This window comes from Nyctereutes procyonoides, unplaced genomic scaffold (genome assembly GCF_905146905.1).
Source record: "Nyctereutes procyonoides isolate TBG_1078 unplaced genomic scaffold, NYPRO_anot_genome, whole genome shotgun sequence".
Taxonomy (NCBI): Eukaryota; Metazoa; Chordata; class Mammalia; order Carnivora; family Canidae; genus Nyctereutes; species Nyctereutes procyonoides.
Genome location: NW_026575125.1, coordinates 48,354,740 through 48,381,033, shown reverse-complemented (window position 1 = coordinate 48,381,033; position 26,294 = coordinate 48,354,740). Strand labels below are relative to the sequence as shown.

Below are 26,294 nucleotides of genomic sequence, written 5' to 3'. Positions count from 1 at the left end.
TTTTAAACCGAGTTGGCTTTTCTGATTATTAAAGTAAAACGTGTGTCTTTTTACTTATTGGTAAAGAGCTTATTACTTAAAGCTCTTTATGTAATAAAGTTATTAACCATTTTTTGCCCTGTGCTGCAAATAGCTTTTTATTTCCCACTCTTCTATTTTGTCTTTGATTTCTGGTTTATTGTGCTTTGGAATGTGCTCATGTTTTTTTCCTTAACGACACTCAAGTATGTTGCTTTTTTCCTTTGTGTTTTCTTAATGCGGAGAAAGTCTTCTTCCCTCTTCCCGGATCAGAGGAATACTTATCTATATTCTTCCCTAGTGGCCAGGGGACGTTCACCGACCTTGTCTCTTTCTACTCCTGGGTTTCCCTCTCCAAGCCCCCACGCCGAGGCCCCTCCTCTTGCGGGTAACACAACCTTTCTCCGGGAGAGGCCAAAGCAATCAATCAGGTTGAGGCTTTAAAAATGCTAATGAGGGCAGCCCTTCCCCGGTGGATACTCCAGTCACTCCCTTAGCCCCTTTGAGAAAGGGCAGCTTGCTGTGGATCCCTCCCACTGATGTCCTATCTCCCGCTTCCTAACCTCCTTAGCGGCAGGGAGAGTGAGGAAGAGAAAAGTGGGTAGGAACCTCTGGTACTAGAGGGCTACCTCGCTGGCACTGCGCCTCCGATGTATACTTTTCACCTCTTCTCGGCAACTGCATTTTCAATTAGGCCCGACTCCAGAACTCCCGTTGATGCAAAGTCCCTGAGAATCTAAACGCCAGAGCCTGAGCGGAGTCACGCGGCCAGCAGCTAGAGCCCCGCAGCAACCGCCAGGCAGAAACTCCTGAATCTTCGCCTGAGTGCCCGGCCATGGTTGCCATGGGAACTCAAGCGCTAAATTGCTTTGCACATTTAGAAGCTGAAGACCTCAGCTTTGACGCCTGTAGCCCGGAAATTGATTGACCTCCAGTTAGGTTTTTGTTATTCTCTCGAGGCATCGCCTGCTTGTGTCTTGCCCGTCTACCCTGAGGATTGTGTTGGCGAGAGAACCGAACATTTAGCTCAATTTTTCTAAAAAAAAAAATAAAAAAAAAATCTTTGTACCTTGATTTATTCCAGAAAGAATTTAGGGTGGCTTACAAAGTTACACCCAGTACGAGAGAAAGATGAGGCAAGAGGAGAACAAGGATTACCAGTGAAGAAGTCCTGACACAAAGTGAAGGTCAGGAAGTCCTTTCTTGATAAATGTGAGTCCCAAAATTTGGCTGTAAGCTTTCACGGCAGATAACAGAAAGGGAAGGCATGATCAGTCATGGGATTCACAGATAAAAGCAAATCAATTGTTTATTAAAAGCACAGGTGTTCCAAACCTTGAGACTAAAAACTCTGCTTCCCCTGCCCACCCCTCCTCCTCCCTGCCCGCCCTGGAAACCAAATTTCTTAGTTTTTTTTTTTTTTTCTGTAACCCAGCATGTTACCTGAACAAATGGAGGCATATTTTAACCTCAGTAGATGGTCTTTTTTCTTCTTTTTTCCACCTTTCTTATTATCATTGTTAAATAAATATTACATATTCTTGTAAGGAAATAGCTCAAATAACCATAGAATAATACTATGCAGTCTTCGATAAAATGTGGTGGTTCTTTGTGTTAAACAAAAAGTGTAAGGTGCAAAAGAAGAATGCGTATAATCTCATGCCACCATCTAATTTCTTGTATATGCACAGAACATTTCTGGCAGGATGCCTAAGGAGCGGTCTAGGGATCAAAGAGACTCCCTTTTCTCTGAATTCTCTTTGTAGTCACTGAATATTTATGTTGTATGTGTGTGTACATTAAGAACTCAAAAATATTTTTAAGTGAGTAACACACATATGCGTAAGAGTTGTTAGAAGGTGGGGAAATGGGAAATTTAAATCCAGAAAATTTAGAAAAGAAAAAAATCTTCGCAGGTTTTTTTTACCACCTGGATCTGACTACTGTTAACCTTTTATTATTATTATTATTATTATTTAAAGATTGTATTTATTCATGAGAGACACACAGAGAAAGGCAGAGGGAGAAGCAGGTCCCCTGTGGGGAGCCTGATGCAGAACTCCATCCCAGGACCCTGGGATTATGACCAGAGCCAAAGGCAGACACACTCAACCACTGAGCCACCCAGGTGCCTCCCCCATTTTTTTAAAGCAGACTTTTTCCTGTGTAAACCAGTACTACCTTTCTGCAGGGCAGTATGGCAATGTTTCTAAAGCTCTAAAAATGTGTGTGCCCTTTAACCTGAGGAGATAATGAAAGGAATGCCCAAAGATGCATGCATGGAGATGGGCATCAAAATATGGGTTAAGATGTGGAAAGAATGGGGTGAGGGTGAACCCAGTAAGGGACTGGCTAGGTAAATCAGGGAGCATCCCTGTAGTGGGACGCTGTGCAGCCTTTGGAAATGAAGATCTCTGGTTACCAAAAGGCTCCTCAGACTGCATTAACCCTCACCAGTAGAGTCAGCATCCTGTGCCTTCTTTCCTCAACATTATTATGATGCATTATTTGTTTCTGTGTGCTTACGTAACATCTCCCCCCCGCCTCCCCTACCTCCTCACACTAGACTGGCAGGTCCATAAGGATATAAAATATCCTCATTTTATATAAAATATGCCTATTCTATTCCTTATGGTATCCCAAGTACCTTACAAGGTTCTTGGCATATAATAGACACTCAATAAATATCTGTTGACTAATTGATTGACTAAATACATAAACAGAAAATCAAGGCAATTTTCTTGCCATCCATCTCAGGTGTCCCTCAGTCTCCAGATGGACTGTCAGTGCTGCCTGGAAATACTATTTTTAAAAAAAGATTTTATTTATTTATTCACGAGAGACACAGAGAGAGAGAGAGAGAGAGAGAGAGAGAGAGAGAGAGGCAGAGACACAGGCAGAGGGAGAAGCAGGCTCCATGCAGGGAGCCTGATATGGGACTCAATCCCAGGACTCCAGGATCATGCCCCGGGCCGAAGGCAGCACTAAACTGCTGAGCCATCCAGGGATCCCCCAGAAATACTTTTCCTTTCCCCTAATCTCTAGGGAAGCTGCTTCACATATTTCCTGGATCGTCATGCCCCAGCTACATCCCATCTACCTCTAGGCAATGATTTCATCTTCTACTTCCCAGAAAAAAAATAAGAACCAGCAACTGGAGACCTCCTCCCATGCCCTCCCTACCTTTCAGAGCCTTGTTCTGTGACCTTCAGAAATCAGGAGGCCAGTGGTAACCCAAGCTAGCACACATTTGGCTACACTGATGGGAGGCAAAAAGCACTTATCTCACCCACTTCCTTCTCTGGAACTCTCCAGCAATACCCCCTCCCCTTTCACTATTAGTACTCTTGAAAGAGTAGACTATTTTCTGCCTCCCATTCACTCTGTCCTTATTTGCACTCAAGGGCACAGTTAAATATACTGCTCTACACATGATCATCTATCCATGCAAGGGCCTTTATGTTCTTTTTTTGTTTGATTTTATTTTTCCTTTTCATCTTTCATCCCCATTCACATCCTCTCTCTAGTAGGTTGGTATGTGTCTCAGAAATACAGGTGTCTTTGAAAATATATTTATGCATGCTTTAAATGGACAGAAAAGGCGTTGATTCATATATGATATTCTATATCTTTTCTCCCTCAACACTCTGTTTTTGAGGTCTCTCCATGCTGCTACATGCACATCTACTTTATCAACTTCTGGGGACTGCACACACCTACCCCAGTTTACCTCTGTGCTCCTCTAAGACCAGGCATCTTGGTCTCATCAACTCCCTGTGACCCCAAAGAATGCTACAATAAACCCTCCCTAACTTGCCCCTATGGGTTTGGGCAAGAATCTCTCTAAACCAGCAGTTCTTTTTCTTAGGGTTTTATTTATTTATTTGAGAGGGAGAGCACAAGTGGGGGCAGAGGGAGAGGGAAAAGCAGATTTCCTGCTGAGCCCGGAGCCCAAAGCCCAGAGCCCAGAGCCCGGAGCCCGGAGTGGGGCTCGATCCCAGGACCCTGAGATCAGGACCTGAGCTGAAGGCAGATACTTCACCCACTGAGCCACCCAGGAGCCCCTCTAAACCAGCAATTCTTAAAGAATGGTCCGCAGGGGATGCCTGGGTGGCTCAGTGGTTTAGCGCCTGCCTTCAGCCCAGGGCGTGATCCTGGAGTCCTGGGATCGAGTCCCACATCAGGCTCCCTGCATGGAGCCTGCTTCTCCCTCTGCCTGTGTCTCTGCCTCTCTCTCTCTCTCTCTCTCTCTCTCTCTCTGTGTGTGTGTGTGTGTGTGTGTCTCATGAATAAATTTAAAAAAAAAAGAGGTCCGTAGACCTCTAGGAGTTACTGAGACCCTTTCAGGGGGTGCACAAGATCAGAGCGATTTTCAGGTTAATATGAAGACATCATTTGCCTTTTTCACTAGGTTGATGTTTGCACCCAGGGCAAAACTACTGGCACCTTAGTAAATAAAAGTGGTAGCACCCACCTGTACCACTGGTCATTGTGTACCTCACCACCACACACTCTCAGGGGCCAGGAAAGCCAGTTTTATCCAAGAATGGCTTTCATAACCCAGTAAAAAAAAACGTTATTTTTAAAATTAAATCTTGATCATTGAATTCAAGTCTTTTTAATAATCTGAGCAGTCCAGGTGGCTCAGCGGTTTAGCGCCGCCTTCAGCCCAGGGCCTGTGTCTCTGCCTCTCTCTCTCTCTCTCTCTCTCTCTCTCTCTCTCTCTCTGTGTGTGTGTGTGTGTGTGTGTCATGAATAAATAAAATCTTTTTAAAAATAATCTGTGCAACGAAATGGGAAGAACATGTAGAGCACTTGTGCTGTTTTGCTGAAGTCTGAGGGCTGTCTGGAGGAAAAGTGTTTGTGCAGTTGTTGGAGGTGTGAGCTCAATAGGTCTCTTTTTTCCGTGGAACATCCGTTGTGTTTGAAAGAAGGACCGATGAACTACGGTTATTCAGGCTTGAGTAGTTGGCAGGCGTTTTCTCAAAAGTGAACGAAGTGAGCCTGTCACTTCAAGGAAAACAGCCCACAGTTTTGTTACCAAAGATAAAATTTGAACTTTCAAGCACAAATCAGAATTTTAGAAGACTTGTTTCTGCCACCATGAGCTCAACAGCTTGCTGAGACCTGAAGGCTTTCTCTGCCTGCTCCTTAATTTGGTGTGACCTGTTGGAATTATCATGAGTCCCTCTCCCAGAAAATCTTTGAGACAAGGGTGTCAGCTGCCCACCTGGATCACTAAGGCCCTATGCGTGACAGCCTGAGCAATCTTTGCTCACCGTGTTGCAGGAGTGCCTTGTTCTGCATCTTCATAAATGTTGGAGTAGTGAGTCAGGAAGGCTGCCACTGCAGGGCAGGGGAGAAACACAAACAATCATGACACTAAAGCTTAAACATCAGAGCTCCCTCTCTCCCCAATCTCCCCACTCAAACCGGACTGTTCCATCCACTCTTCATACACAGTTGACTCTTGAACAACATGGGGGTTAGGGACACCAACCCCCCACATAGCTGAAAATCCACATACAACTTTTGACTTCCCCAAAACGTAACTCATAGCCTCCTGTTGACCAGAAGCCTTCCTGATAACATAAACAGTTATTGCCTATGTTGTATTTTATATGGATTATATACTGTGTTCTTAGAATAAAGAAAAGAAAACATCGTTAAGACAGTCACAGGGAAGAGAAAACACAGCTGCACTTCTCTACTGTATCAAAAATAATCCTCGCGGAAGCAGACCCATGAAGTTCACCCTCACGTTGTCAAGGGTCAGCTGGACTTCCAAGAGCTGGTGACTGTTCCATTTCTGTCTCGGCCTTGACCTTGTGGACAATGTGCCCAGAGGCACCGCACACCCACAGTGGCCAAGCTGAGCTCTCTCCTCTCCTCCTTGTTCCTATGCCTCTCCCAGGGCTCCCTAATTTGGAGAGCACACTACCCATTCTATCCTCAGGTTATCTCCTCCACTGTTCCTTCCCACCCTGGTACTCATCCTCAGCCCACAACCCTTCTCACCCCACACCTTCCCGCCACCTCTGACCAGTCTGTTCGCCTCTCTTGAATCAGCCTTCCACCTTGTAGCCCCCATGCTGATCTCCCTCACCTAAAAGCTTTCGTGGCTCCCTGTCACCTTCAAGATAAAATCCATCACCCCTTCTCCTGACACACAAGTCCTCCGTGGTCTGCTCCCAACTACCTCATCTTCTGCCTCACTGTACTAGATCACTCTTTGTCCCCAAACACCAGGTACCTTCATACCTTTAGGCTCTTGCTGTTAATGTCCTCTGCCTGGAATGTCCTCTCTTCAACCCTCATCTTACTGGCAAACATCGCTTCATTATCTGAGGACTGGCTCGGTATCACCTTGTCTTGAGACCCTCTTCTCTGGCAGAAGGAATTTAACTCCAGGTGCTGGCAGCCGGCAATGAGTGGATGACCGGGGAATGAAACTGAAATTGCATCAAATAAGGGCTGGTGTCATTGACGAGGCAGAACTGGAACTGGTCCCTAAAGGGAATACTCTTAGCAGTAACTAACATTTATTGAGTGCTTGCTGTGCACCAGACCTTGCCCTTCCCACTTTTTAAATTTTATTTTTTACCTTTTGAGAGAGAGAGAGAGAGAGAGAGAGAGCACAAGCCGGGAGGAGGGGCAGAGGGAGAAGCAAACTTTCCACTGGGCAGGGAGCCCACTCGAGGTTCAATCCCAGAACCCTGGGATCACGACCTGAGCCAAAGGCAGCCGCTACTGGGCTACCCAGGCGCCCCGCCCTGCCCACCTTATACACATTCTCATTTCACTTCAGCAACCTCCAACTAGAGTTACCCTCACTTTAATGATGCAGAACCTGAGGCTCGGAGAAACACATCAGTGGCTGGTCTTTACTGGGTGGCAGCTTGTTGATCTACTGGAGAACACTCTTTTGTCATAAGTGGCAGGGGAGGGACAGTGTCTAGAATCACTTGCAGTGGTGTGTCTTGTTCATACTGGAGGCAGTGAAGCGCATGTGGGATCAGGAACGTGGGGCCCTGTGGTGAAGTGCAAAGACCAGGGTGGAGTCTAACACCACTCTGTCTAGCTGTGTGACCTGCAGCTCACCCCTTAACCTATCTGAGCTTCCATTTCCTAACATGTGAAATGAGGATAATAATAGTTGTCTTGCAAGTCTGGGGTGCAGATGAGCTATGAGGAATAGCTGGAAGAATGGAGCACAGCATGTACTGGGAGGGCCTCCATCAATACCGAATCACTTTCCTCCCTCCCAGGTACCCAGGGAAAGAAATATACACTGGTGAAACTCACACATGGAGTCAGGGAAGCTGTGCTCTGACTCTGGCATCGCCAAGGCCTTGCAACTTTCAGCCTGTCACTTTCCCTCTCTGGGCTATAGTTTCTTCTTGTAACACAAGGGAGTTTTGTCTTGCAGCAGGTGGATGTTTCCCTTTTCTTTCCTTTTCCCAGCCACACAAAAAAGAAAGGTGTGTGTGGGGGGGAACACACCAGAAGAGAACTGGGGGAAAGGTTCAGGGTTATGCCAACCTGGAGTTCTGTGGTTTGTGGAAATTCGGCATGTCTGGCAACAGGAAATAGTTCCTGAAGACACAGGCTTTGGACCCTGGTAACCTGGAAGCGAGCTCAGGGCTCCTCATCAGTATCTGCAAAACCAGCTCCCCCCACCCCATACACACACCCTTTTCTGGGAGCTGCCCCTACAGGTTGGGCCTCTGCTGAGACAGGCCTTGAGCCAATTCAGGCATCCAGCTGCTTGTTGCCATGGCAACGTTCCAGCCTGCTTTGCATAGTGACAGGGATGCGAGGCTTTGCTAACAAACTGCTCTGTAAAGGACTTCATGTCTTTGGGAGGAACAATTCTGTCTTCTTTTTCACATGAACAACTTTGGGAGCTATGAGGGATTTGGCAAGTCACTTCCCCTGTCTTGGCCTGTGCCCTTGGGCTTTCCTTGAAGGCAGAAATTGGCAGCCTTTATTTTTCTATTTCCAAATATACCATCACCACCCTCCTCCTGTCCACTCCCCCTCTGAAGGAAAGAATGGTTTTTCCCTTAGTTAGAGCTCTGGTGAACTCAGCATGTTTAGGAAAACGGGACGAATGGACTGTTTTAACCATTCACATACCCTTGGCTGATTGCTGGGTCAGCCTGCAGTCCCCCTTTCTTTGTTCAGGATGCCAAGCGATGTTCAGGGTAGAGGTAGGAAGACCCTGTATGGTCCTGGTGAATGATTCCCTGGAGCAGGAAACATAATTAGAATTTAAAGTAGAATGGGAAGAAAACCAGGCAGACCTGGGTGAATCCTGCTTTTATCACTTACAAGCCGTGTGATCATGGACAAGTTATTTAACTTTACTTGGCCTCAGTTTCCTCAAATGTGCAGTGGGGAAGATAATAGCAGCCTTACAAGGGCATTATTGTAGGGTTGTTACGAGGTCACATCTTATGCTTGCCTGAACTCACTGTTTCCATTGCCTGATCCTGGTCTGCCGCCTCTTGCCCAAACCAATATCACAGCCTCCTGAAGTTCCCATTTCTTCTCCAATCCCCTCTGGTCCATTGTCCATGTAGTAGACAGGGTGGTCTTGGAAAATTTTCAATGAGATCCAATCGCTTCCTTGCTTAAAACTCTCTAGTAGATTTCCCATTGTGCTTCAAATAAAATTGGCCACTTTCCCCTGACCTCCTCCACCCTAGACATACTGGCCTTCTTTCCATTTCTCAGAATCGTTTCTCCTCACCTCGTGGGCTTGGCACCTTCTGTTCCCTCTGCTGGCTCCTTGACATCTTCAGTTCTTAGCTCAGGGAGACCTTCCCAGACCACTGATCTAAACTATCTCCCCACACTCATCCCCGTCGCTCACCATCATATCACCATGTGAATTCTCCCACCCCCAGCATTTTGATCACACCAGCCCTACGTCAATAATTTACACCTTGAGTTATTGTCTGGCTCTTCTGACTGGCTTGTCAACTACTTCTGTCTGTCCTGTCCATCTCTCTATCTCCCAGTGCCCTAGCTACAACAGGCCCAGTGAAATCTATTCAGTGAGGGAATGATATCCCTGGGAACAAGTCCTGAAAGGTAGCGGAGCACAGCGCATGTGCTCAGTCCCCTTCTTTTGTCCTTCCCATCAGCTGGGTATAAGGCCTGCAGCCTCCAAACTGGGTGCATAATCTATTGGGGTACAGGATAGAAATATGAGAATCCCTAATCACAGGTATTTTTGTTACACAGTTCTTTATATTTTATAATTTATAAAATCCATTGGTGCGATATTACATGTATAGTGTTTATACAGAAATATATACCTATAGGAATATAGGCTCGAGTATACTTGGTGGCCACAGCCAACAGGAAGCAAAGCGGCTCATAGCCTGTGGACTACAGATGGATTAGGCTTGACCAGCATTGAAGTTTCCCAGATTGGAGGATGAATGCTTTGGGGGTCAGTAGGGGCTATGGGGAGGGTGGGCAGCATGAATGCTCCAGTTCTCTGACACTCCCTATTGCTTCCCCCAGCCTACTTCACAAATGTCCCGCCCCACTTCCTGACCTTTGGAGGCATGTGTATTTCCACCCCTGGCTATGGTTTCCTTTGAAAGTCTCTCAGAGACCATCCTACTGTGAACCGTGGTGCTCATCTAGCCCCAGGGGGGGAAGTATATAAGAAAAACTGAGACCTGGAAGCCCTCTGAAGGCAGCAGCTGGAGTCCCTCATTCTTGTATCATCGGCAACCTTGAACAGATTATTTGAAAACAAACTTGTTGACTAAGGTCAAAGCCTAGGACAGCCCTTTGAGCATCTGAGGTGAGAGGACCCTTAAGGAGCAATTAGGTCTATGTATTTAACTGCCCAGGTGGAAACGAAATGGGGCTCAGAGAGGCCCAGGATCTGCCCAAGGTCATAAAGCATCAGGCCAGCGCTCTGTCCCCTGTGCTGGCCTCTCTGCTTATCCTCTGGGATGTATGCTTGTTTATGATCCAAGTCTTGGCTGGTTCCACCCTCCTGGTCTTGGCCTGCTACTCATCAGCACAGGCTCTCAGAAGGCTCTCTGGCTTTCTTACCGGGACAGGAGCCAAAGAAGAAAACGTGCCTCAAATCACAATTCCATAGCCTACTGCCCTCCCTAAACCCACTTTCTATACATCTAAACCCACCCTTCCTTGGATGTCAGAGGCATCAACACCCTTCTAGTGGGTCCTTGGGTCCAAAATATGAAGCATGCAACTTACCTTGAGTGAGGGCCTACTATGTGTCAGGCTTTTATTTTTAATAAACTTTTTATGAGAAATCAACATACACACACATACACAAAAGCACACACAAAAAATGCACAAGGGTACCTGGGTGGCTCAGTCAGTTAGGCGTCTGCCTTGGACTCAGGTTGTGATACCAAGGTCCTGGGATTGAGCCCCCCCATTGGGCTCCCTGCTCAGCTGGGAGTCTGCTTCTTCCTCTCTCTCTCTGCCCCCAGTCCACCTCCCACCCCGCTTGTGCTCTCTCTCAAATAAATATATAAAATCTTTTTTTGAAGTGCACACATCAGTGAATGATCATAAAATGAATACACCCATATACCCATTACCCAGGTCAGAAAGTTGAGCCTGACCAGGACTACAGAAGCCCTCCTCAAAGCAATTTGTAGCCATCATTGCACACCTCCTCACAACAGCTGACAAGAAAGGGATAAGTAATTCAATCCACTTTACAGATAGCAAATTCTTTTTCTTGAACTCATTTAATTCAGCCTTGAATACTCAAGAAATTACACTTTTTTTTCCTCTAATTATTATTGGAGTCGAGTATGCATTAGAATAAATACATGACTATTAAACATAAAAAAGATGGTCTGCAGATATGTAAAATTCCCTGCCATACCACTACTTCATGTTCCACTAGCAAAATGTGTACCACACTTCAGGGACCATTGCATTGTATGGTGGGAGTAAACCCAGGGGAAAGGCTGTTTACAGCTGGGAAGATTAGAAGAGGCTTGGAAGCAGGACAGGAGGCATAGGCAATGGCCCTACCAGTCATGGAAAGGATGTGGCCTTGAGGATGAGAGTGTGCTCCTGGCTGCAAGCTAAGGCTTGAGAAAGCTTCACGGAGGAGGATGCTGAATCTTGAGAGATGAATACGGCTTTTAACGAGCAGAGCTGGAGGTAGGGAAGAAACCCTTCCAAGCAGATGGAATAGAAGACAGCATTTTGGGGGGCTTGGAAGAAAAGCTGGTACTTGACGCTTGAGTGAGCCATGACTGATGGAAAGGGATGAAGTTTCTCCAGGACATGGCACTGAGTGGACTGCCTGGAATGTCAGGACCCGCTTGAGTCAGAGTCAGGGCTGTGTATTCAAATTCACTTCTCCTTCTGGAACTCGTCCCTGGAGCCTCCCCATACCAGGATAGAGTGTGTGCCGATCATGGCAGACAGAGCCAGTGGAGCAACAAAGAGCTGGACTTGGAGTCAGCCTCACATGGGTTCTCGCCCTTGACCATGCCACTTTTCAGCACCACCATCCTCCCGAAGCTCCATTTTCTCCTCTGCAGGATGGGGACCCAACATAGGCCCATTGCAGGTGATTGTGAGAAGTGAGAGCACAACTGAAGTGACACACTGGCTCTCTTCCTAGCTCTTGGGGTCCATTGTTAGAGGAGTCTGAAGATAGTTCCACCCACCTCATTCCCTTTCCACCCCGTCCTCCAGCCCTGAGTACAGCTAAGCATGGCTGATCAGGGGACAACACTGAGCCTTAAACTCTTTCACTTCGAGGAGATGGACCCCAGAGGCGCTGATTTCAGGCCTCAGACTCCTCTGTCCCCTCTTCAGGTATGTCTAAAGGCACCAAGTCAGGTGAGGAGCCTGGTCCTCTTCCCTGCATAAACACTGCTGCTTCTGGCCTGGCTTGGCTTGTGCACGTGCTGAAAAGAAGCCCTTTCCTTGCCCCCCAAAGTCCACATGAACACACCACAGGGGACCTAGCCCCCTCCATAATACCCATAAGCCTGAGCACAGTGCTCAGCACAAGGGATAGCTGAGTTCCCTAGCACCTTTCCACGGGTAGTGGTCTGGCAGCAGTAGATCCATTAGAACTGCTGCCACCCGCACCACACACAGCCCGGGTGTCCACCCTGATAAGTCAAAAGGAATGAGAATATTTTGAGAATATCTTGAGTTGCTAGGAGCAGGAAGACCAAGCTTTGGAGGGGTTGTCAGGGAGCAAAGGAGAAGTAGGAGGCAGAGGATGAGAGAAGGTCTGCATGGGCAGGGTAGCATGGTCCATACCGATTTATCAGCAAAAACTAACCAAGATGTCCTCTGGGCCAGGCCCTGCATAGGGCACCCTCGAGGGTCCAAATTCTGACACGTCCCTTGAGCAATTCACAAGCTGCCAAGAGTAGAGAAGGTTCATGAGCCCATGGAAGATTTCCAACAAATTCAATACATCTATGTTTAGGGACAAGTTGAGTAGCTCAGATAGCCAAGGCTGAAGGTACTCAGAGAAAGGGAGTGAGTCCTGCAGACTCAGAGTGGATGGCGAGAAGGCTTTAATGGAGGTATGGGGTTAGAGCTCAAGCTTGAGGAGCTGTAGGATATGGGAACAGTAGGTAGAGAAGGTGAGAAGGGGATGAGAAGCACTTTTTTAAAAAAGATTTATTGGGGCACCTGGGTGGCTCAGTAGTTGAGCATCTGCCTTTGACTCAGGTTGTGACCCCAGGGTCCTGGGATCGAGTCCCACATTGGGTTCCCCACAGGGAGCCTGCTTCTCCCTCTGCCTATATCTCTGCCTCACTCTCTGTCTCTCATGAATAAATAAATAAAATCTTTGTTTTAAAAAGGTTTATTTATTTATTTGAGAGAGAGAGAGAGAGAGAGTACAAAGGGGTGGGGTTGGTAGGAGCAGAGGGGGGAGGAGTCTTAAGTAGACTCTGTACTGAGTATAGAGCCTGACACAGGGCTTGATCTCATGACCCTGAGATCAGGACCTGAGCCAAAACCAAGAGTCCTATTTAACAGACTGTACCACCCAGACACCCTGAGAAGCACTTTTTAGCAAGGTGCCTACTGTATCTGCCTGGTGCCCCTTAGTTAATGGAAGTCTCAAGTGCCCCTGTCCTGTGCCTTTTAGAACCATCTCCAGATCTCATAGTTCTGTCTCTTTCACCCTCTCTTCAGGCCATGTTTACAACCTTGAACCTACCAAGACTCACATCTAGGACCCACCCCAAGTAGAGAAGAGGGCAGGGACCAGATGTTCCCTAAACCTTACCTTCAAGGTTTTTGCCACATACATAAACCTCTCCCATGACCATGGTCATACATCCATTTTCCCAAGATGCTTCCCTTTTAGCCTGTTACACTTGCTCTGGGACCTCTGTTTCCCAAGCCCTCTTTTTTGGCCTCCAGGAGGTCTCCTTGGAGGCCTCCTGCCACATTCCACAGTGAGCTACAAGGCCTAAGCAAAGATCATACCATCCTGTGACTTTTCTGTATAATTATGTCTCTCCAACTAGGCTGGGGAGCCTTGAAGTCAGTGTCTACCTCCCTCTGTAGCCTCATTCTGGCACAGGGGTGAGGCTTCAGTGATGTGTGTGGAATTGTTGAAGAAAACTGAGAGATCCTTGATGATTGGGGGCCTGGCAGGAAGGGTTTCTGGCAGGGGGAATATTTCAGAATTTTATTTTTTAAGATTTTATTTATTTATTTGAGAGAGAACTAGTGAGAGCACCAGCAGGGGAAGGACAGAGGGAGAGGGAGAAGCAGATTCCCTGCTGAGCTGGGAGCCCAACACGGGGCCAGGTCCTGGGATCTGGTGGCTGAGCCCAAGGCAGCCATTTCACCAAATGAGCCACCCAGGGCATCCTAGTATTCCAAATATTTAACAGCATGTCCTTTCTCTTTCTGGGTCTGGCCAACTCTTCTTCATCCTTCATAACCCAGTCCAAGTATAACCTCCTCTAGGTGGGTGTCCTCCAACTCTTCCAAACTGAAGAAGCTTTTCTTGGTGTTCCCACATGTGGATCTTTTCCCTGGTATAGCAGTGATCCCATGGTACTGTTACACTCTGTGGATGTGTCTGTCAGTTACCCCTTGTAGATGGTGACTCACAACATATGTGTCCCCAACACCTAGCATAAGGCCCGCCTGGCCAGAGTAGATCCCCAAGAACTTGAAAGAATGGCAATGATTTGGTGGGTAGGTAGGTGGGTGGTTGGATGGATGGATGGATGGATGGATGAACGGACAGGTGGACAGATGGATCCCACTGTAGACCTCGTGCCCCAAAGTCAGAAGGCTCTGCTATCTGGGTGGAGCAGTGCTCCAAGTCTGCTAGGCCAAGGCTCTAGCCAACGCTGTACTCACAGTGCTCTGTGGCCATGACTATGACAGACAGGTCTTCTGTCTCCGTGAGCATGAATCCAATGACATCAGGTTAGACTGTCCCACAACTCCACTAAGTTAAGTGAAGTCACTCAAGGCTGCCTAGCTCCGGCACCATTGATTCCAGGAACCATGGCCCTTCCTCGCCGCCAGGCTGTTAGGGCTGGAGTGAGCAGCTGAGTCAGCACAACCTGCCCAGTGTCACTTATCCCACAGGGCTGCAGCACTTGCAGTGAGCAGCTGCATGTGTTTGGAGAGGGGGTAGGAGGGGGAGGGTGTGCGTGTGGGAATTACAGTGGCACTCATGGAAGGAGCCCTCTTATTGGCTGCCGAAGGTCCCAGTTCCAGGCAGTGAATCTCTGGGCTGCAGCTTGGCCCTCCCCCTGGGAAGGCAAAGCAGGCAAGGGAGGGGAGAACAGAGTGAGGCTTCAGGTGTGTCTGACGAGGAGGCAGGTACACCTGGTGGCCACAGCAGGCATGCGAGAGGCATCTGACTGTGTTTGCTCCAAGCCTACAGCCTGGCAGCCTCGTGCTCTGCCCAAATTTCCCCCAGGTCTGTCAGGACCCGAGCCCAGAGTCTGTTGGCAGCTGTCATTTACAGAACTGGATATGTCCCCCAGTGGAGCAGGGAGCTGTATCACTTGGAATTCCTCGGTAGCACATTCCTTCACTGGTCCCTGTCACACTCCCAGATTAGGCTCTGTTATTGGCCCCTCGCTTCTGCAAGCTTCTGCAGATGAGCGAGGAGCGGCAGCAGAAATGACAGCTCTGAGAGCAGAAGCAGCCAGGGACTGTGAGGGCGGGTGAGTCGGGTCCCTGAGGGTGCCTGTGCTCGCCCTGGCTGCGGAGGCAGATGGGGCGGGGGCCATGCTCAGGGCTCGCTAGAGTTCTCCTGGAACCTGCGCTTCTCGACCTGAGTAGAGCACTAAGCAAGAGGGAGGGGGGGAGAGAGAGACTGAGGAAGGGGGAGGGAAGGAGGGAGGAGGGAGAGAGAGAGAGAGAGAGAGAGAGAGAGAGGCTGAGAGAAGCTCCTAGCAAGCTCTAGTCCAAGTGAGAGGGTCAGTTCTGGACAATCGTGTGCCAGGGGCACAAGTGGAATTTGGATGAGCCATGTGTGTGAGAAGCAAAGCTGAGGTGATGTAAGCACAGGCAGAGGAAGCACAGGCAGAGGAAGAGGAGGAGGAGGAGGAGGAGGGGGAAGAGGAGGAGGAGGAGGAGGAGGAGGAGGAGGAGGCAGCCACCGGGCGGCTGCCTGTCCAGAACAGAATGATGGGCAACTCTCACCACAAGCAACTGAGGAGTAAGCGCCAAAGCAGGATGCATTCAGCAACAGGTACTCTCTTCCTTTCCCTCCTTTTTCTGGGACTCCTACAGCCAGGGCCTCCCCAGCTGCAGCCGCATGGGGCCCCTGACCCTTGGCATGACTTGCAGGGGCTGGCAGGGGGCGGGGAGAATCCGATGGAGATGTGGGTGAACTCCCAGCTCCGCTGCTCCTGCACCAGCCTGAATTGCATAAGTCAGAGCTCCCTGAGCTGGCAGGGGCCAGCCTCTTTGCCAGCAACCCCATGTAGCCTCTGAAGGGTGGCTGGACCATCAGGGAAGTGAGCAGTGTGAAGTTTATTGCTAGGACTGTGCTTTCTGTCTGGATCCAGTAGGCAGAGACCTGAAACCATGCATGGCTTATCCTTTAGGAGACTCCTTTGTTATTCAAACCCTCATCTCCCCCAGCAGCCCCCCTCCAATCTTGCACTGTACACCTACACCTCTCCTGGCTCTACCTTATATTCTGCATGCATAGAATGATCCAGACAAATCAGTTTCTTGCTGTGTAATGCCCTGCCCCCACCTCCTGCCCCAGCCCTGGAGGAGAGCTTTCCTCACTGCATGGGTGAGAGGAACACATGCCAGCCTTGAGCCAGTTGCCCTCCTACCCTGGGCATGCCCTGTGCCATCACTTGGCCTTCTCCAGACATGAACTCAAGGGTGCTGGCATAGTTCCCCCCAACAGCCTCTCCCTGGATGCTGACAGTATGGAAATCAGGGAGACAGAATCTGGAGACAACTTTTCCTAGCTCACCTTCCCAAGCAGTGCAAGAGCAATGTGGATGAAACTACTCTTGTCCCATCCACTCCATCACCACCACCAACAACAACTGTTTTCCCTCCTGCCTAATCCTCGGCCACTTGGGAAGTATCTTCCACTGCTACCTCTGATCAGGCCACATGCACTAGGGCCAGGGGTACCTTCCCTGCCCTCCTCCATCCATCTTGATAGTACTCCCTTGTCTCCCTTCTCATTGTCCCTCCTCACAGAAGAAGCCCCTGGTTCTCTCTGTACCCATTTGGGAGGCCAGCATCTACCAATCAGGCCAGTGGGAAGGAAAGGAAAGTTTTTGCCAAGTTTCACTCAAGTTTACCATAAGAAAGCAACACACAGATTGGTGTCTTGCCAAAAGCTTGCTACGTTCAGGACTAGAGAGTTGTCTCTGCCTTTTCCTGGGGACTCAGCTGGCCCAGTGGTTACAGGGAGTTGTCCAGGGCCAGCCAGTTCTAGAAGCAGCCCTAGAACGGGGGTCTCGCAGGGTGTCAGAGCAAAGGAAGCTACAGGAAAACAACTTGGAATGTGCTCCAGGCATGGTGACTGTCACTGGGGTCCACCTGACAGAGCTGGGCTTGATTTGACCTCCTAGGTGGGCTTAATTTGGGCCCCTGTGGGGCCCCAGCTAACAGCAGGTATTCTGGAAAATGAAGTGTCTTTGGAATCTTCTGGGGACATACTCTTCTGAACCCACCATTAGGTGAATGGCCCAGCCACCACCTCATAGCATCCTGCTTCTCTGCCACAGAGCTGGAGGCTCAGGACCCACAGGTGTTAAGTGGAGATACTCTACAGCCCAGTACAGGAGCTTGAGGGATCACTTCCCTCATAAGTGCTGGCACTACAGCTCGGGACACTTACAGGCTGCTATTTCATTTCTTAGAAATCGTTCTACATCTCCAATGCTAGCTCCAGTCTAGGGTCATCCTAGAAGCAGTAGCTGCTAGACCAGCTTCTGGCAGCATGAGGAAGTGGCCTCAGGACTACTTCTCCCTCTCTTTCCCACTCCACCTCCTGAACCCACTTCACCTCCTGCACCCTGCCTTTCCCCAGCACTGCACCTGCTCACTCATCACCCTTAGGCAGTCCCAGAAGCCTTGGTTGAACACTTAGTCCCACTGGGCTAACTAGAGAAAGGACTGGTTGGCCTCTCTGCCCTGGCTGCCCAGGAGATAAGCACAGGAAACATCTGGTGGTCTAAGGGAGGAGGTGAGGCCCAACCACAGGAGGTAGGTCTATCCTAAGGTCACCTGGAAGATCCTTATGGAAGAAGAAAGCACCTCTTCCATTGCCCCTTATCTGCAAATGTCCTTTCTTCAGAGCTCTGACTCAGGCCTGCATCTACTCTCACTCTATACCCTCTCCTTTGGCAGTAAAGGACACATCTACAGACTTCCATAGGCTTAGCCTTCACATCTCTATTCCCCAATTAAACTAACATTTAACTGCTCTATCTCTACCTGAATGTTCCACAAGGACCTCACAGTCAGCTAAGCACACTTCGCACTACCCTTCACCCTTGCAAAGAGGCTCCCCTTTCTCTCATCCATTTTCTCTTGATGATACTACCATCTCTCCAGTAACCCAAACTCAAAACTAGAGTCAATGTCTGCTCTTCTCTCTCCCTTCCCTCACAATTAAAATTTTCACTCATCCATCCATCCACCCACCCATCCATACATTCATTCAACAAGTGTTTACTGTTGAGTCTTCCTCTGAGACCTGGCAGCCTCTCCTCTTATCCACTGTCAGTGTGAGTCCAGACCTTTGTTACTTCTGGCCTGTTCCAGAACTGGGCTCCACCTTTGCCCTCCTCCTGACCATGCCTAGTGCAGCAAGCCACCAGAGTGATCTGACCCTGCACTCTCATGCTATGAACCCAAGCTTTGCTAATTTGGGGCAGGGAGGTCAGGATTGCTCCCAATGTGTGCCCCACTTGTCCCAGGTGGTCCAGGGGATCATTTGTACATGATCTAGAGAAAACTTTTTTCTTTTACCTTTCAGAATTCTGCATATATTTTAATGTGTATCAGAAAAAAAAATATAACTAGCAATTCCAACCCATGGTTTCTCATATATTTTTTATTGGGGCAAGATTAAATGTTCTAAAGTGAGTCTTTTAAAATAAAATAGTTAAGTAAATAGTAAATAGTATTACCGGTGGTGCATGGAAATGGAAAAAGTTGAAAATTGCCTTAAGTTTGGGAAGCACCTGTTTCTAGGGTATAGTGTATGTTCCTTAGCATGACATGAAGACTTTCCATGATCGGACACACCTACTTCTCCAGCCTTACTTCCTGTTACTTCCTTGATGATCTAGCCATCTTGAATGACTTTTGGTTTTCCAATACACCATGCTCATTCAACTTCCATGCTTTCACAAACGCACTATCGTTAGCCTGGAATGCCCCCCTTCAAGCCTCCATCTTCTCTTGGCAATTTCCTATTCATCCTTGAAAGCTCGGACTGAGTGTCTCCTCTTCTCTGAAGCCTTCCCTGACTGATCTCTTTCTTCCATACAAAATTTATTAACAGTTTATCCTTTCATCCTCTGTACTAATTTGGTACTTGTACATAATTCTATCATTGCTGGCAATGTCTTTTCAATGTGCTTTTCATTTGTCTTTTTTTTTAATTAAGACTTTATTTTTTTAAGAGCAGTTTAGGTTCATAAAAATTGAGAAAGCATAGAGATTTCCTATATACCCCCAGCCCCTCTCACACACACACAGCCTCCCCCATGGTCAACAACTCCCACCAGAGTGGGACATTTGTTATAATTGATAAATCTATATTGACATCATTATCACCCAAAACCCGTAGTTCACATTACAGTTCATTCTTGGTGTTGCATATTCTGTGGGTTTGGACAAATGTATGATGACATGTACCCATCATTATGGTATCATACAGAGTATTTTTACTGCCCTGAGCATCTGTGTTCCAAGTAGTCATCCTTCCCCTACCCACCCCCAAACTCCAGCAACCACTGATCTTTTTATTGTCTCCCTGGTTTTTGCTTTTGCCACAATGTCATATAGTTGGAATTACCTGGTATGTAGCCTTTTCAGATTGGGTTGTCATTTTTATGGTTGTTGTGACATGCTTATCTCCCCTACCAAAATGTGAGTTTCTCAAAGACGAGAACTAAAACTTATTTATCAAAGGGTGGGAAAGAGCTGTTGACCAGGCCTCGGAAGGCTTGAGTTCTGATCTCTCTTGCCTGTGAACCAGCAGAGTGATCTTAGGCAATTCATTCACTTCTGCTACCTTCATCCTTCAGCTATAAAAGGCTATTAATTTGAGGCACCTGGGTGGCTCAGTCAGTTAAGTGGCCAACTTGATTTCAGTCCAGGTCATGATCTAAGGGTCGTGATATCGAGCCCCATGTTTGTTTGCTCCACACTCAGCATGGAACCTGCTTGAGATCCTCCCTCTCCCTCCGCCCCTCTCCCCCTTGCTCATGCTCTGTCTCTCAAATAAATAAATAAATCTTTTTAAAAACCTATTCATTCTTAAAGGAGATCCTTAGGCCAACACAACCCCGCCCACCCCCCAAGGGTGATTGAGAAGATGTAGTGTGAGATAGCTAGAAAAACTTTTAGAAAGTTGAAATTGCTTTTCAAATGAAAGAAGAGTGATTATGATTGCAAATGGGGGAACACCATGGGTCTTCCCTAAGAATGGAACCAGTAGGGAGCCCGGCATGTTTGGAGGACCATGGGGAGTGGCCAGGCTGAGCAATGCAGCTGCAAAGCAGGTGGGGTGCAGGTGGACGTAGCACTGGGATGGCCACAGCTTGTGGAAGCATAGGTTGCTTTGACACTGGAAAACCTTGTCTGCCAAGCTTATGAGTTGGAATTGATTTCCCACCAAATTCCACACCCTTTTCTATCTCTTGATTGAGTTATAGCCCTGTTGGCTTATGAATCTGGATGGGGTAGGGGGAGACAGATTGCTAGTGCCACCCTAACTACACAGCATGTGCAGAGCTGGGCATATAGGCACCATCTATTTGAACCTCTATCCCACATAGAAGGGTAAAGGAAGCAATATCGCACACCTATAGTACACCAGCATCTTTCATCCACAACTTTAACTTAACCCTCAGAAGAACCTCCACACAGGGGTTGTTGATGCTATTTTACAGATGAGAAAATTGTGACTCAGGGGGAGGGCTGCCTCAGGGTCTGATGACAAGGAAGTCATAGAGTCAGTATTGGAGCCCAAGTCTTTCTGACTGTCACACTTGTTCCTATTGCCATGTGCTTCTCAGCATCTTTGCCACTGTGGCAGGAATTGCCACTGTGGCAGAAAACCCTGAAGAGCAGGTGTGGTGAAATGAAGGTTCTGCGGTTCTCTTCTGGCAGGACTAGCCAATCTCTATAGCAACAAGGACTGCAATCTCCAGCCTGGTAGAAGTCCCACCACCATATCTCTATTTGATGGCACGTTTATGTTGTGAGAATAATTAAACTCATTGGAGGCTCTGTATTGGGTCCAGAAACTGGAGCTGAGGATTACTGATCTAGCAAGAGAGTGGAGTATTCTTGAATTTAAGCCTAAACCCAGTGTTGAGGGGGCTTTGGATGCAGACAGAATTGGTATCATGCTGCTTTCTGATCACCCCTAACCCGAGCAACCGTATCTGTGCTGTGAACAAGGTCATCTCCAAGATGAAAATGAGTCCACTTTTATCTTCACTGTACCTAAACAAAATGCAGAAGTCATCTAATTGCATTTGTGAGGTGTTTTCGTAGTAGACCCAGCCCTTTCATATTCATAAGCCTCTCAAATTCTCACAATTCTTGATTTCAGTGTGATGGATGCTAAAAAGGGCAAGGGCTTCTGAGAGAGTCAGGTGGCCTCTATGCCCCTGGGGGCCTTCTTCCCAAAGACCTATTTCCTAACCTGACTTAAGGAGCCCATTGGAGGGATGTCTCAGTGGCTCTGTGACTGAGCGTCTGTCTTTGGCTCAGGTCATGATCACGGGATTCTGGGATTGAGTCCCACATCAGGCTCCCTGCAGGGAGCCTGCTTCTCCCTCTGCCTATGTCTCTGCTTCTCTCTCTGTGTGTCTCTCATGAATAAGTGGATAAAATATATTTTTAAAGGATCTCATTGGGACAGCCTGGGTGGCTCAACGGTTTAGCTTCACCTTCAGCACAGGGCTTGATCCTGGACACCCGGGATCGAATCCCATGTCGGGCTCCCTGCGTGGAGCCTGCTTCTTCCTCTGCCTGTGTCTCTGCCTCTCTTTGTGTGTTTCTCTCATGAATAAATAAATAAAATCTTAAAAAAAATAAAGGATCCCATTGGAAGGTGGTATGGAAGAAGTTGAAACTCTAGGCCACCAAACAAAATATTTCCTGGTGCTCCTCACCTCCCACAACCAAGAGACATGTTGGGGGTGGAAGCATGAGCTCTGGTGCTTGGGACCAATCATGATAGCCACACACACTTCCTGGGGCAGTACTGGAAGGGAAGCAAAAAGTGGGTATAAAAAGTGCAATGGCCAACCTAAGGGCAGAATAACAGCGAAATGCCTACATAAATCTGATGCATCCCACCTCACTGAGGTAGGGTAGAGCCATAAAGAGCTAATTAGAAGGACAGTTGGGCAACATGGACAATGCTTCTGATGAGGGTTCCATGCAAAAAAGCACAGTACAAAATTGTATCTGTGCTGAACTTTATAAACCCTGTAAAAGTATGTCTGCACACGAGCAAGGACAGGAAGGGAATTGTGGAAAAAGCAAACCTTGATTTATTGTGAGTGGAAGGCCTGTTGGTGAGTTATTCTTTCCCTTAGATTTCCACTAATGTTGTTATAACATCATTTGTGCAAAGAAAAATAAAAACCATTAACATATAGAACAATTGCACTAGCAAATCATTCTGTCAGGCTGAAGAAACCAAATCATATCATTTCTCTGAGCCAGCAAACACACTTGAAAGACATCACTCCAAGAGCAAAGGCCTCTTTTTACAGAAAGAAGCAACTACAGGAAATGGGGAGATGTGTGGATTTAGTGTGGGCAGCCTCAGGTTTAAATCCAAGCTCTGAGCCTTACTTTTGAGTTTTGGAGGGGGGATAGAGTTTATTTCACCCCTGGTACCCTCCTTTTCTTCATCTGGAATGTGAAGATACTAATAATATCCATCACCCCTTACTGGATGGAGGATGTTGCACAGGGCTTTGAGTGGTGGGAAATGCTGCCTGGTGTAAAGCCTTCTCCTGGCATGTATACAAATACTTTGAGACAAAAGCATTAGGCACTGTTTGCCGCTGTCCCGCATCAGTTGACAGCAGAGTTAGGTTGGCCTGTGCTGCAAGGTCTTGTCTTCTCTGAGCACTGGATGCCACTGAAATTTGATTAAGCCAGTCAAGCTTTCCGGTTTTAGCTAGGGTTGGGGAATAATTGGTAAAATATCATGGGCTTTCCCGTTCCTCTAAAATGCTTAAACTTCATGGAGAGAAGATTAGAATAATTGATAAAGAACATGACAAAGACTTTTTCAGCTGCTCTGACTCTCAGCCAGACTTGGCGTACTAGCTGTACGCCTTCAGGCAAGTAACCTAAGCTCTCGGGATGCCCATTACCTCCTTGGTCTGGTGGAATTAGTAGTGCCTGCCTCGGCATGGTTGTGAGAATGAAATGAGGTTCTGGCATGTAGTGAGCAAAGAGCATGGGTCTGCTGCCTTTATTACTGCTTGCAACTGTCAGAGTAGTGGGGTGCCTAGGTGGCTCAGTTGGTCAAGCATCCAACTCTTGGTTTTGGCTCAGGTCATGATCTCATGGGTTGTGAGCTTGAGCCCAGTGTTGGGTTCCATGCTCAGCAGGGAGTCTGCTTAAGATTCTCTCTCCCTTTGTCCCTCCCCCTGCTTGCTCTCTCTCTTTCAAATAATAAATCTTTACAAAATACTGTGAGAGTAAGAAGGATCTTTAGGGATCACCAAATCAAGGGTTTCTCAACGAGTGTGGAGAGGGGTGTGGAGGGAGTCTTGGGGGAGCACAGTGTGTATATATTATTATTTTTGCCTGTCAGCATTGAAAAATCCTCTGTGGGAAAGACAGACTTTTTGCCTAGCATGGTGGGACCCAGGTATCTTAATAAAGGTGAGATATGTATTTGGAAACCACTCATCTGGGCAGCCTGGGTGGCTCAGCGGTTTAGCGCCTGCCTTCAGCCCAGGGCGTGATCCTGGAGTCCCAGGATCCAGTCCCACATCGGGCTCCCTGCATGGAGCCTGCTTCTCCCTCTGCCTGTCTCTGCCTCTCTCTCTTTGTGTCTTTCATGAATAAATAAATAAAATCTTTAAAAAAAAAAAAAAAAGAAACCACTCATCTCCCACACAACCTTCATTTTACAGACCCAAGAGGTAAGGTGATATGCCCAAGGTCACCAGTGATTAATGTGGGCCACACAGTCCAGCTGCTATCCCCCCACCACACCGCTGTCACCACTGCCCAGGAGTGGTCCCCATGTCCTCTGGGATTTCCCCATTGCCATGGTGGAGATGCCCTGTGCCACATGGCCATGTCCATATGACCATTATCAACCTGAGAGAAACCAGACAAGACTCTGACATTGAGAAGAAGCAAGTGATGTTTGAGATAATAAGGAGAGATGTTCCTGGTAGGGAGTCGTGTACACTGACAGGTCAGCGCCGCATCACCCCCGGCAGTACTTCCAAACAATCTGAGCTAAGGCAGCCTCTTAAATGCCATCTGCATACCTGTGGGGTAAATGGTCTTTGATGAAACCATCATCTCTCTCAATAGCAGATTTCCTGTTTAAAAAGTCAATCTCCTGTCAAATTCTCTGAGAGCACAGATGGAGGGTTGGGGGGATCCTGGGAGCAGGATGAGGCTCTCAATCGCTCCCTGTCATCTGGGTGGAGTGTGTTCTTTGAGTCTACTTTCTGGCATTGGAGATGTCACCTCTGGCACAGAGCCACCTCTATGAATTCCTCTTGTGAACTTTGTAGGCTTGGGGGTCAGGCAGGTGCTGCGGTCTTAGGCTTGCCTCAGAGAAGATATGGCCCTCTCCTGTGCCACATAATGGATAAAAGGCGCATACCATCTCTAGCACACTGCTCCTTTGAAATATTCTGACCCACCCAGCAGCCTGGGGCCTTGCTCCTGCTTCAGGGACTGGATTTCTGGCTTCCGTGACTTAGCTCCTTATACCTCTGCCTTGGCTTTTATTGACAAACACTGATCCTTCCACCTTCTCCCTTTCCATACACTTGGGTATCTCCACCCCCACACCATGACTATCTTCCTGGACATCTGCCCCAGCCTTTGGTCTGTTACCAGCTCCCTCCTATTGTCTGGGTGCTACAGAGCCTGGCTTGGGGGATGGGAGCTGTCTGCTCAGAGTAAAGAGCAAAACTGGAAAAGTTGAGATCTAATTTGGTGGTCACAGAGCCCAAGGTCACAGCGCTGGCTCTTAGGATGAAGATAGCCCCCATTCCTACCATTGCCAGGCCTCCAACCCCTCAAACATGAGATCTGTGTTATGGAAACTGACACACACACCAACCATTCCCCACCCCTTACCACCCAGGACAACAGTTTGCCCTGACTCCACCAAAAAGAGCTCAAAAACCTGAGTCAGGGGAACAAAAGACAAATACCAGGCAAGACTCTAAGCTATAGACTCTTGCCATCCCAGACATGGCCTTGGCCATGCATGATGGTGGCTCCTACTGCAGCAAAAGCAGCCAGCTCCAGCCCAGAGGGGGCCAGATGAGAAGTGACTGCTGAGGTTGATGACACATTCAGGCCTGTGTGAGGCGAGCCCAGGGACGATAGCCAATTGGAGACCAAGCTGAGAATAAGACTAACGATGTTTCTGAAGGGATGCCCTCCTGAGCCTTAGGTGGAGGTCCAGCAGGTTCAGGAGGAATACTAGAAGATACAGGCCAGCCACAGCTTAGCCTCTTCCAAACCAAACAGCATTCTAAGCACTTTTTAAAAAAGATTTTATTTATTTATTAGAGACACACACAGAGAGAGAGGCAGAGACATTCACAGAAGGAGAAGCAGGCTTCCGGTGGGAAGCCCAATGTGGGACTCAATCCCAGGACCCCGGGATCATGACCTGAGTCAAAGACAGACACTCAACCACTGAGCCACCCAGGTACCCCACATTCTAAGCACTTTGCAGATATTAACTCATTCGATGCACACAACAACCTTATAGTATACTATATAGTAAATAAGTACTTCTATTATCTCCTAAAGGAGCTATTTGAATTAGAAACTGCAAATTCTATAACAAATATATTGATCAGAAATTGAGGCCCCGGGGGGATTAAGTAACTTGCCCAGGGCACGCAGGAGGAGACTGAGATTTGAGCCCAGGCAGTAGGGCTTCCAAGTCTGTCTTCTTAGCTGCAATGCCAATCTGCCAACAAGAGGAAGCTAAGAGAGTCGGGCCCCCTTGGCCCTCCACCCACTCTCTGGGTTAAGACTGGACTTCAGTCTCAACTAAGAATTAGCAGATGATTCTCAACCCAGAGAGATTGCAAATACTGTCAATGTCTGGGCTTCCCACCTGAGAAATCCAGATTCAGTTGGTCTGGGATGAAGTCCAGCCTGTGGAGAATGCAGAGGGCAGGGTGAACAGCAGTTTGGGAGAAGCTCCTCAACTTAAAAACACACAGCATCAGGGTACCTGGGTGGCTCAGTGGTTAAGCGTCTGCCTTCAGCTCAGGTCATGATCCTAGGGTCCTGGGATCGAGTCTTGTGTTGAGCTCCCTGCAGGG

General features: G+C 47.9%; 1 long non-coding RNA gene across 1 annotated transcript; it reads right to left on the bottom strand.

The window, feature by feature from the left end:
* Positions 1 to 635: 635 nt before the first annotated feature.
* LOC129517665 (uncharacterized) lies at positions 636 to 26,294 on the bottom strand. The gene is made up of 5 exons (XR_008666080.1): positions 26,084 to 26,294; positions 8,158 to 8,267; positions 6,280 to 6,470; positions 5,298 to 5,364; positions 636 to 1,054 (listed from the first exon to the last, which is right to left on the bottom strand). It is a non-coding gene; the product is annotated as an uncharacterized LOC129517665 (long non-coding RNA).